The sequence below is a fragment of the Coturnix japonica genome, chromosome 2 (genome assembly GCF_054131305.1).
Source record: "Coturnix japonica strain WE chromosome 2, WE-NBRP24, whole genome shotgun sequence".
Taxonomy (NCBI): Eukaryota; Metazoa; Chordata; class Aves; order Galliformes; family Phasianidae; genus Coturnix; species Coturnix japonica.
The window spans coordinates 34,336,354-34,345,610 of record NC_140664.1 but is presented as its reverse complement, the minus strand read 5'-3'; positions in this window follow the sequence as shown (position 1 = coordinate 34,345,610).

Here is a 9,257-nt window from a genome sequence, read left to right as displayed (position 1 = left end):
TCCTACTTGGTTAGGAAGCAATCAAGGAGAGCTGAAGTGATGAGGGACTTGCTTCACTGCAGCTGAGTGGACAATTGCATCAGCAAGGAAATCTTTCATAATTGAAGGAAAAGATGAGAGGCTGGTTAAGCGGTAAGGAAGAGGATGTCACAAGGCCAAAATATTAATCCAAAAAGCACTGCCAGATGCCTGACCCCACCAGAAGTGGAGAGAGGGGAAAGGCACGGATGGGAAGTGTTCAAGGCCAATGGAAAATTATGTTGGAAAGGTAAAAAAGTAAAAAAGGGGCTATTTCTGCTTCCTGTGTCATGGAGAACCCTGCCCACAGAAGGTAGGCAGTGTGGGTGTAAAGCTGTTGGTATAAAGCATCATGAAAGAGAGCATAGTCAGGATGGGTTTTGGAAATCAAAGAGACAGGGCTTTGCACAAAAAAAATGGTCTCTAGCTTTGGGGTTATGAAGTGATTTCCAGGTTTTCTGTATAAGCAAGAGAATGATCAAAAGTTGTGGGAAAACAAGTGGAATCATATAAATTCTCCCTTGTTATTTGAGGTTCATGCCAAAGCATGGAACTAGCAGCCTGAAGTGAGCTACTAGGTGGGCTGTGCCTCTGATATACTACTTAGAATTATACTTCTAAATAAAGGAAAAAGTATGTCTTGATCACTACAGGAGCCTGTATTTGCCTTTGAGACACAAACACTCATTATGAAAGTATTTAGCTTTTCTGGTATAAAAACTTGAGGGGTGCCTCTGGGAGCCTTTCCAATAGTAAATACCTGCACTTTCAAGAGCTGTCATCTGTAGCACAGCAAAGAAAAAGAAGCTTTGGAATGAGGATGTTTTGTCTTTATGTGTCCTCTCCAAAAAAACAAGTAAGGTGAAGACAAGCCAGCTGGGGAGCCAGAAGTCAGACTGTGCTTCTCAGAGCACAGCTGCAGATACATGCCTTCATGGTGCAAATGGCAGAAGCTCTAATGCTCTTTAGTGCAACAAAACAGTGAAGAGCACCTCATCCTGACAAGGAAACTCATTTTTGCTGAGCTCTATTTAGCCTCAGTGTTAAGCACTTTCTGCACCCATAGAGATCAAGATATCAGTTCTACAGTGCAGCCTGAAAGAGAGAGACATATTTTCTGGGAAGTATCTTAGAAAGAGGTGTGAGCATAGACTAGAAGTAGTCGTTAATACTGTTTGAAAGACTGTCAGTTAATGGTAGCAAAGAGGCTAACTTCATATCCCTAGTGCTTATAGGTCAGTGCATCACATCCCACTTAGGGTTTCACAGTGTGTTGCTGTGATGAGTCACTGTGGGGATTAGAGGAACTAGTTCTTGCATTTGGGATGGAAGGCCTCAGTCCTGACTGGGTGCACACCTGATATCTTGGTCTCAATGGGTGCACACCTACTACCTGCTGCTGTCCTGCATCTTGCTGGGGGAAGACTCTAGCTCAAACCATGCTGTGGGCAGGGTGTAACACAGCCCACCTGCTGGCTTGTAGTTGCAGATGTTTTCCAACTCCTTTCTTTCTTTTAAGATGAATTTCTTGCTTCTGGAGCTCTCAAGACTCCCAGAAGTTTGCTAGCAGCTAGGAAAAAGCAGTAAAGTGATTAATGCCTTAACCAGACCAACAATCCAACTTTCTGCATTGGCCTTCACCAGACAGCAAATTATATAACAGGTCTCAAAGGGGGCTTTTGCTGTCTCTTAGCAAACCCCTCCACAGTGTGCCTGAATCAGAGGATGGTATCCTGCCATAGTAGCATCTGTGCTGAAGCATCCCTCACTTTGATGGGAACAGTTTTCCACGTGAGATTTTTTTTGGGCTGCAGCCCTAATTTTATTACGCTTATTGGAGAGCACATTACAGTCCCTGCAGAAGCAGCAGGGCTATTCTTGTCTTTCCATGTCGATATAGTTGTAATTCTAAAATAATAAGAGCATGAATACGATGGCGTCAGTAAATCTGATGGCGTTAGCAGGATCTAGTTTCCAAATTAAGATTTTTTTATTTATTTTTTTTTTTTGGAGCAGAGACCTCTTGAAATAACTTGTGCATTTCTTATCTTTACTGTTCACCTTTCTTGCTGTATCTGCATTTGCATTCATTCATCCTTGCTTAAGGCAAAGCAGCTCTTTGCAAACACTTTGCAGCCTTCCAGACTTCCAGGTGAATTTGAAAAACCTCCAAAGCACACGCAGTCCTTAGAAAGCAAAAGCAACAAGTTGGCTCTGGTTGGAGGTTGTGGCTTCCACGCAGCTCTGCCACAACCTCATTTGCACTTGAACCGAGCCAGAATAACTTCCAGGCTTTCCTGATAACTGAAAGCTTTTATTAAAGATCTTATGTATAGAGATAGCTTGTTCTGGTTCACTCTCACCTCTGTAGAGGTGAAGATAGAAGTCTGACTACAGGAAATATCATTCAGTAGTGCAGTCCTACCTGCAAGCCTGTTCATAGGAATGATACGCATTAATAAATTCTTCTTAGATGATAATGAAGGTTTTGTTCCACCAACATTAATTTTCTACTTTCCTCCTCATCAGCCATTGCAGAGAAGAAAGCCCTGCTTAACAGTTAATTAGTACCTTCTAAAATAACAGTCTTCATTTTAGGTTGCAACCCTGACAGTGCAGCAGAAAGCTGAGGAAACTCTCCTGAAGTCAAACAGTTTATTACAAACCGCATGAGAGCCAAGCCAAGAGCATTCTGTTTTCAGGTAGAGTCCTCTCACTTGTAACTTGTAACTTGTCACTCTCCTCTCATACTAAGGAGAGAGAAATTATGGAAAGCTTAGCATTTACAATACAGATGAGTAAGTTTTCTATTTGTTCTGTCTCAATTACATATACATATGTATTGGCACAGGAAATGTTTCAGAATTTCAGCTTTTATTAACGATGTTTTAACTCCATCAGAGAGCAGCAGCTGTTTGTTCTGACATGGATTTACAACAGTACTCTACTTCCCCTCTGTGGCATGGTTTGATAGCTCACTTGTCATGCAGCAGCATGGCAAGGAATAAAGAGGGAGGTTTGCACTTCTGTTTATAAACAATTTTAATAAGAAAGAAAAAGACAAATACAGCAGCAGTTTTAAAAATATTGATGGATCAATAGCTGATTTTTTTTTTCTCTGCATTACAGGGATCTACATAAAAGTCTGGTTCATGTGCATACCTCTTCTTCATGTTACTCTTCTATGGGGATTGTTGGACTAGATGATCTTGGAGGTCTTTTTCAGCCTTGGTGATTCTGTGATCTTCCTTTTTTTCCCTTGGTTTGTCATTTTATCCTCACTAGACAGTATTAACAAAAGAAGATGTTGCTCATGATTTTCCTTTCTTGCTCAAGCCCCATTGGAGTCACAGATCTAAGGCAGATAGAGGAAAATATGATGCAGCTGCGGATCCTGGCAAGCGGAACTATATCCCAAAAGACCCAGTTCAGTAAGAAATGTGCATTGCAATGGTAACAGGTGAGGCAGCTCAGTTGTTAATTGCTGAAGAAACATTTCTGAAACCATTAACTGTCATCAGCTGGGAGAAGAGGCACAATTTTTGACACTGTGTGTTGGCAAAGGGGATTGGGGAAATATGGTGGACATCTTTGAACACTTTAATCAGAAATGAATAAAGCTGGGCCAGATACTCTGTTTTACTGAATTCTGCAATGAAAGCCAGTCATTTGGGGTTTCCTGGCTACTTGTCACTGATGTAGCCAAAACTTGGTGCCCAAAACTTGGAACAGCATTACAGCAACTTCGGGGAATAGCCTGGGAACATTTGAAAGCTATGTGAGAGCTGTGGAAGCCCTCCTTGCACAAATCTCTTCCATACCTCTTTTGATAAGTCATGAGGGTGTAAAGATGATCTATGGTTATTACCTAACTGTTGGAATGCTGAACACTTCTGGTCAGAACGATGAAAGTGAAGAATTTTCTGGGTCTAATATAGAAGTGGTTCTGAAGAGCAATACATTGCTTCTTCACTGCAATAGAAATAGAAAAAGACTGTGATCTTACCTTTAAGGAGCTGCAAGCACCCAGTAAAAAATATTGGAATTCAAGTCTGCTCTAAAGATCTAGTTCAAAAGTCCTTTGGCTGTGCATTAAGCTACAGGTGACTCCTTCCACGGTCATCCTCTACTGACCTGATCCATGATAAGCAGAAAGACTGAATGATCGTGGCTTTAGAGCGGGCAGTAAGAAGTGCACTTTAACCATAGGAAGTCTGTTATAATGCTAAGGCATCCAATAGCCTGTCTGCACTCAGTTGTGTTAGAGAGCTCTTAGTTTCTTGTAGCATCAGAGAAGTTCTCCTTTACTGTGTTCAACATGCATCTTATATACCATTCACTTCAAACAAGAATTCCTTGTTCCTCTAACAGTTCCTCTGATCAGTTAATTTGTCCTAGCTTCTCCCAAGCAACAGTGATAAAGGAAGAAAGGTTTCTTAAGAGAAACAGGATTAACAGTGCATACCAAAAGAACCTCCTGTCTACCCTTGGACGCAAACAGATACTGGTTGCTCTTTGTCTCATGCTCAGGTCTCCCAGGATTTCACAGTGATGGAATCTATCAAAGAGCCAGATAAGCTCTTTGGTGGACATCTTCCTCCACAATAGCTCTGTGAGAGTCTTCCTCAGAATTAGTTGGAATTTTCGAAGTTTTTATGAAATGTCAGGTCAAAGAGATTTCTGGAGGTTGCTAGTCCAGTAGGTTGCTTAAGCATGACCATCGTCAGCCTTAGATCTAGTCTCTGCTTCTTTGTCTAGCTGCACCTTGAAAACCTCCAAGTTTGGAGAACCCATACTTCTCTCTGCACATACCATACTCATAGTGAATAAGTTTTTCATAGAATCATATAATCAGCCTTCCCAGGTAGATCATCTGCTACAGGACATGAATTTCTTAGCTGCCTCCTCCTGGTGACTCTTCAGTTTCTCCAAACCAAGCTTGCAGGATGGTGGGGGTCACTCCTGAGCACAGTGTTTGGGTGTCATCTTATTGTCATCCTTAATCTACTGTCCATGCTCTATAATAAACCTAGTGTGCGTTTTGCCTGTTATTCATTTATTTATTTGGCAACAAGACTGTCATTTTACTCATATTATGATGTTCACCATAAACTTGCTTTTCTTTAAAAAGGATCAATTATTCACCTCACAAAAATATGTAGATGTATTTCAAACATCATTTTTTATGCTTCTCTTTTGCAAATATTGAGAGACTGAGTGATACATGAGTGCTCCCAAAAGACTGATTTGCAATAGCGAAAATTTGAGGTGAAGCTGAGCTTCATTGCAAGGAGACAGAAATGAGTGTATTAAATCAATGAGTGTATTAAATTAAATCAATTTTCATGCTCATTTTTCAAGTTGCCATTATATTGCACTCCAAAATGAATTTTCTAAGTAAGTATGGTTCTAAATTTTCTAAATCCAAATGAAGAGAATCAGCTGTTCTCTGAGCACACAAGCCAGGTCAGTCCCAAACTGCAGGCATATAGCTGCAAAGAGGAAGAGCTGCTCATTCCCTGCAATTTAGTCCCTTCTCTGCAAAGTGGAGGACACACTGTGCCCCTGGTTAAATGCACTCTTACCTCCACTTTTACTGTCTGTGGCACAGGAAGAAAGAACTGAGGCTGTTCAAGTTCAGTTAACCTCAGCCTAACCCTTTGCCAGCTAATCTCCCAGCACTGCTTACTGAGATGGAAATGCATCAAGAGAAGAAAAGAGGAAGTGGTAATCTGGTAAAAAAAATAAAAAAATAAAAATAATAATAATAAAAAAAAGGTTTCTAGATCAGATACAAGTAATTTAATGCCTCACAATAAGAGAGAAATTGAAAAACAGACATTTTTTCCCTTCACTTTTCATTTCTCTGCAACACAAATCGTTTCACAGACTTGTTTCCTGTTCTTTTTGCGTGCACTGCCTTGAGTTCCCAAGAGCTCTATGACAGAAGAGAAAGAAAGCATTATCTCTGAAGTTTCAGCTGGCTAACAGCTTCATTTATAAAAGTGCTCAGAAACGTACCTATCCTATCACCCCACACAGAAAGGAAACTCAGGAATTACTCCTGTAGAAAACCACAGCCATACCTGGAGGTAAAAACTGGAGCATTCTAAGTGCATCAGACTTGAAATATTCCATCCATTCCATAACTGAGGGCACTGTAGTGGTGACACAGAAGCTCAAGCCTCTCTCTTCATATTGTCTGGGTGGAAGATTCCCAACACCAAGACACTGAGTCTGTATATTTCAAGTACGTTCTTAAAGGAATACTGCAATTAATCTCTCAAAGAGGAATATGATCACACTGAGACTAAGTAGACCTTTGCCCATTTTCATTCTGTACTTGCTGAAGGCAGAATTGTTAACAAAAGGCACAGAATATGATATTTGTAATATTGTTCAGACCCTTAACTTTTAATTTATATCAAAATAAAAGCTTCAAAGGCTAAAGAAGGGTTGACATGGGAAGTCTGCTATTGTCGAGGTTTTTAATAGAGTGAAATACAAGATTTTTCCAAGAAAAAACTCATTACTAGAATTACTGCAAACACCGCACTGCCAATCCTCAAAATCTTTATTTTGTATTATTTGTATCACTTTTGTCTTTGTTTCCTACAGAGGCACTCACATACATGGACAACAAAGACAAATAGAAAAGGATGCGCCTTCCAACAATGAAACCATCTTTGTAACATTAGTTGTTTATTATTACAGAAGCAAACCCTTCCTGCTTTTCCTAATACGTATCAATCTTGTGACACTGAAATGATGACATATACAAGAAAGAACCTTTCAATTTGAGATAAGCTCCGGCTTACCTGATGTCAATTCAAGAGAAAAGAAAACCAAACCAAATCAAAATGTAAGGGATTTGGCTAAGCTATATTGATTTCCCTGTTTTGGCTTAAAAGCTTTAAGAAATGCTGCTGATTCAAATTTTCTTTTTGGCTGTCAGTATGTTACCATCATAGTTTTTCATCTCATTTTGATTTTAAATGTTTGACCCAAGTCCATACAAAGCAATCGTAATTTCATTTCCAACATCTTTCTCCTTTCTCCCTCTCTTTCTTCTCTCCCTTTCCTGGACACATGATTTGATATGGACTCAAGCCACAGAAATTCAAACCACATTCCCACAAGGAATAGGGAATGATAGAGTGTATGAATTATTCATGCACTTTTTGTCCCTCAACTGCAATTTTCATAAGAAGGTTGACTCTCTCCTATATGGAGCTTCAAAAAAGGGTACTAACTGTTCTCATTATCCTTTTTCAAGTGATTCAGCTGATATGGCCTCAGGAAAATTGCTTCTCTCATAAGTATCGAGATCATGCCAAACTGCAGGTAGCAAGAGGCAACATCGTATCAGACTCAGCATCAGGGAGATAATTTTCCACGGAGCTTTGTTTGTCCTTAAAGTAGTTTTCATAGGGGATAGTATTAGACGTGGAAACAAATCTGGAGTTACTCATCAAGGACGTCGATCTGATGATTCCAATCAGTGCCTAGAACTAAAATATTCTCTCTCACACAGGCACAGAGCACGGTCATGAGATGCAGTCAGAGGGCAGACAGGGTTGCAAAAGCTGACTGTGACTAACAAGAGTTATGAAAGGCTCAGTGCTTACAGGTGTCATGATACAAAGCACTGCAATTTCTACTTAACTTTTATATATTTTTTAATTATTGTATATATATAAAATCCCAATCTATTTCTTTCACTGTCTGCCATCTCTCTTTAAGATGATTTTTTAATATTTTCTCTGACTCTTGGTTGTTGTGGGCTTTCTGGAATCTGTACCATACCACTGGTAGGCAGGAACCTATTTATGTTAGCTTTCCCCATGAGAGCAAAATGTCTTCAGCTGCCATGTAATGTAAAGAAAAGCAATGCAAAGAGAGCAATAATATTACATTTTTGGTGGGCCTTTTCTTTTAGTATGAGGCTGGAAAATGGTTGTGGAGGAAGCATCTCATAAAAGGACAGGTGATAAAATTGCTTTTTTTTTTTTTTTTTTTCCTTCCATGTGAGAAATGAACAAAAGGACAACAAATGTCAGTGACAGAAATAAGAAAAAGTTTCAGACAATTTCTGTAGCAAGTAGCTGAGAAAATATCAGCGAGCAAAGAGCTGCTGCTATTACTAAGGCCAGAAAGAGCCCAGACCAGTACGACAGAGGTCTTCAACAGCCTTTAAATTTATTAATCTAAACCAATAAATGTATGCATGTGATGGGTGCTGCCCCTCCCCTGGCACAGCTCCATGCCGTTCCCTCGGGCCCTGTCGCTGTCACACAGAGCAGAACACAGCACTGCCCTCCGCTCCCTGTGAGGAGCTGCAGCCGCCATCAGGCCTCCCCTCAGCTCCTCTGTTCTGCACTGAGCAAACCAACAAAACCTGAGCTGTTCCTCAAACATCCTGCCCTCCAGAACCTTCAGCATCTTTGTAGCTCTCCTTTGGGTGCTCTCCAATAGTTTTATGTCCTTTTTGCATTGTGGTGCCCAAAACCATACGCAGTACTCAAGGTGAGGCCACACCAGTGTGGTATAGAGCAAGACGATCCCTTCCCTTCTGGAACAAGATACTTCATGGAAATATTGCCAGTATCTTGAACTGCTGTACAAAAATTTGCACTTTTGCTACAATATGAAATAATAAGTAGAAGAAAAAGCACACATTCAACATAAAAACAAGCTGTAAAATTGAAGAGGAACAATTCTGACCCCAGAACTCTGTGGGTGTCCCTTTAACTGAAAACATCCACCACATCTGAGCAAAACCAGTGAAAGAGTTTCTCTTGTTAAAAAAGAGGAGAAAAAGAGGGGAAAGGAGGGGAGAGAAAGAGAAAAGGAAGGAGAAGAGGAAGGGGAAGGAGAAATTAGGTAGGTGAACTCATAGTCTGCAGTATTTCAGGCTCTTCAAGGCATTCATGAAAAGACAGAGCCCTCTACTGACCATTTCTTTCCCCAAGTTTGGTCGATCGAAGAAAGGCTTTGGAAAATTTACCTAACTAACCAGCAGGATTTTAATCAAAGAACAAATACTTATCATAACAGCAAAATAAAGTAATTTTTAAAAATCTGTGTAAATTCAGGCCTGTAGGAAACTACATATGTATACAAGAGAGATTTAACTTTTCACTAGCTAAGAAAATAATAACAGGAATTTAAAAGATTGGAAATCTTTGCTTTTGCTTCAAATATCTACAACATTTTCTAAGATTTCAGAAAATTGTGGA